At 36.3% G+C, this 3,900-nt stretch overlaps 1 pseudogene; it reads left to right on the forward strand.

The window, feature by feature from the left end:
• The first annotated feature begins 335 nt into the window (after positions 1–335).
• Positions 336–499, forward strand: LOC145258551 (U2 spliceosomal RNA; annotated as a pseudogene).
• The last annotated feature ends 3,401 nt before the right edge of the window (positions 500–3,900 follow it).

Here is a 3,900-nt window from a genome sequence, read left to right on the forward strand (position 1 = left end):
ATTTCCTCTTCACCCTCATCTTAAAAAAATCGGCCTTGTGCCTAATTAGCTCGGTGGGGGAGAAAATAAATACCCTGTTGTTCCTGGCCTTCGGGCCGGGATCAAAGTGTAGTATCTGTTCTTCAGATGCTGCACTTAAGATAATTTGTACCAGTCAATGGATGGGAAACCCTCTTTACTGGGACAATTATTATTTTTGGTAACCAGAGTGCTCCCTTTTTGCCTACTTTAAGGAAGCTGGTTTTTACCCCACATTAAAAACGGCCTTGTGCCTAATTTGCTTTGGTGGGGAAGCAAATAAATACATTAAATAGAAAAGAGGTGTGCCTTTCTTCATTTATTCTTGGCCTTCGGGCCAAGATCAAAGTGTAGTATCTGTTCCGGCAGATACTGCAAGCTATGACTAGCTATGACTAGCAAAGACCAGATGTGGGGGCAACCCCACATGTCTGACCTTTAACCAGCTCCCATTTCCCACCTCTCGGGAGCTGGTCCCCTTTTCCCCTTCCCCCTCCCTTCACTCCTCACATTAAAAATCGGCCTTGTGCCTAATTTGCTCAGTGGGGGAGCAAATAAATACCATCTGTTCCGGCAGATACTGCAAGCAAAGACCATATGTGGGGTTGCCCCCACATATGAGACCTTGGTCAATGTAGGGGCAACCCTTCTTACCAATTGTCACTATCCAGCTTTCCTACTCCCCGGGGAGCTAGTCCTCATTACTCCTTCACTCCTCCCATAAAAAAGTATTATTTTTGGTCCCAACCAAAGTGCTTTTTTTTCGGGTAGCTGGTTTAACCCCACATTAAAAACGACCTCGTGTCATATTTGGCTCAGGTTGGAAAACAAATAAATACTAATCGAAAAGAGGGGTTTTAATATTTATATCAATACACACAAAAGAAAAACGAATTTTTATATATATATATATATATATATATATATATATATATATATATATATACATATATATATACATATATATACATATATATACATATATATATATATGTACTCCTATAAATTTTTTTGTGTGTATTGTTACTCAAATTAAGGGTCCTTATTTCGATTTATTGCAAAGGGAAATACGACTGTGTTATATCTGGATCGTGGAATTGCATTCATTTGCAAAAAATCTAATTTGCATATTCTTGTAAATATGAATCTTAATTAATTCCCGATGACTGTTTTCGATTTTTTGTTATGGGATGATCATTTTTAGAAGTTATATCTCATAACACTCCCACCCGCGCCTTTACTCCGCAAGGAGGTCTATTAAATTTGCCTTTTGGGATCGCTAGTAAAAGGATTCGTAAATATTAATTTTCCTTCCTAATCGGCGACGTTCAGGGCCTACGTTTGGTTGTTCGATGACGAATGTATCATATATTATCGCAAAGACCTTTTCATCTTCGTAAGATGACAGTTTAGCTCATCTAACAGGCGCTCCCTTATTTGATTAAAGTGTATTATATACGATAATTTAAGACCTTGAATGAGGTACACCGTATTTCTGATTCTTTTTTCTATTGTGCATACTTCCCCAACAGCTGTATTGATTTTTACATTTTGTTGGAAGACTTTTTTCTTCTTTATTATAGCGTTTCTTAAGCAAAAAAGGTCGTTTTTGCCTTGGCAAAATGGTTTTTTTTCAAATACAGGTTTCATTTTTCACTGACACATATTCTCCACTGGTTATACTGCTGATGGTGTGTTAACATTAGGTATGATATGATAAACCTGTAGAAACTATTGTCGCTTTTGTAGGTGTGTCGCATGTTTTTTTTTTGTAATATTTCCAACGTGGCCACAGAAGCGTCACGCATGTCCATTTGATTGCGGGTGGGACTGGGTAGTTGGTATATGATTACATTGGAAAATTGCAAAAACATCATTGAAGTCTTTACATAGATTGACCTGTAGTTTACTAATCAGCCGACAACTGGGCAAATAATTCACGGACGAAATTATAAATACCTCTATCATGGATCCCTTGGAGGCTTTCCTCACATTTTTGTAGCTGCACACCACAATTATGTAATATTAATTATCCGATGGCCTTGTGAAATCTTTATGAATTTTAGACTGCGGTTGGTCTGTTTGGCGACATGGTTTAACCGTGATTAGTTGTGTTTTTTTTTTCGTCCAGGTAAAACTCTTGCATAAGTGTACTACGTTTGTGATATCCTTATCCGTAATCGGCAAATATATGGAGCTACGCATGAGGCTTTTCATTTTGTTTATGATTAGGTGACTCATAAAAATCTTTTATTATCATTTCTTATATAATGCTTTTTGTATGACGGCCCCTCTCGCTGTATAATAAGACGGCAATAACACAGAGAAAAAAATCTCGAGCATTTTCTCTTCATTGGTTTGATTTTGCGTTTTCAAACACAAATAAATTCGTCTTTTTGCGCTTTGCGTTTAATTTTAGCTTGTGTCACCGAAATGTTTCTGATAGTGTTGCATATCATATGTGACGTATAACTACTTCTCTTTATTTATTGTCTTTGTTTAACTGTTCACTCATTGGCAATAACCTGTTGGGTTACCTGGATTCTGGTGTTGTATGTGCTCTCCGCTTATCTCGGCGTGTTTTCAGTCGTCCTAGACTTATTGTAACTGGACTCCCGCAGTGCTGATTCAATAGAGGTATGGTTGGATATTTTGCAATCCTTTCCTCGCAGTTACACGCGTAGCTACCATAGCAGGGGATATCCATTGTTTTTCGAAATGGAAGGAGGCAATGAGTGCTCTACCTCATCAGCCTTTCCACATCCTCTACGTCTCGTTGGTGTGAGCCCATCTGATGTAGAGGCAACACATTCTTTTGAGGTGATAAGGTAATTAACTCAAATTTTGCGATATATTTTTAGCAGCAGTATTTTTTTATTTATATTAGAATTATTGAGATATATTCAATCCATATTCTTCCTGTGTTAACCTCTATCTAAATAAAAACACATAAAAAAAGTCAAATTAAAAAGAAATAAGACGCAAATGCTTTGCAACAAGCGTGAGAAGGCTGCGGTGAATCGCATAAATCTTTCCTGTCCTGCCACGAATAATTCCTGACAACGTTTTAAATTGGCCATGAATCAGCACGATTTTGTCGTTCCTTTCACGCCGTTTCCGTTGTTGGTGGGATGCGATGTGATTTGCTGGGAACAGACAATGACAGCAGAGAGCGTGCATCTTAAAATTACCTTCACCTGACAGCCATATTTAAAAAGGTCGCTTATCGTTAAGAGACTCAGTAGTTTTGATTTTAATATTGATATTTCCACTGGGTTTTTAGCAGACATAAACAATGTCCTCCTATAGCACACACACACACACACACACACATACACACACACACACACACACACACATATATATATATATATATATATATATATATGTGTGTGTGTGTATAACTTTTAGAATAAGTAGTTTATATTGGGTACAATATAATAATATGTAGAGACCTGTCTCTATAATAATGTAAGCAGACATAAACAATGTCCCCCTATCACACACATACCCACATACATACATACATACATACATACACATGCACACATACACATACACACATACACACATATATATGTATAACTTTTAGAATAAGTAGTATATAGTGGGTACAATATAATAATCAGTAGAGAAGTATCTCGATAATATTAAATACGGGGCAGAGCGCCCGATTTTTCAAGGAGTTGTATACGCTTACATATGATATTTTATTATTATTATTATTATTATTATTATTATTATTAATAATAGAAGGAGAAGAAGAAGAAGAAGAAGAAGCAATAAGTTGTATTAAAAGTTTCTGTTATTAATCGTCGTATTGATATTTTGATGTAGTATTTTGTATCATTAATTCTGGGTTTGGCTTCAGCATTGCAATAT

This window comes from Euprymna scolopes, chromosome 33, assembly GCF_053919585.1.
Source record: "Euprymna scolopes isolate OS-2025 chromosome 33, ASM5391958v1, whole genome shotgun sequence".
Lineage (NCBI taxonomy): Eukaryota > Metazoa > Mollusca > Cephalopoda > Sepiida > Sepiolidae > Euprymna > Euprymna scolopes.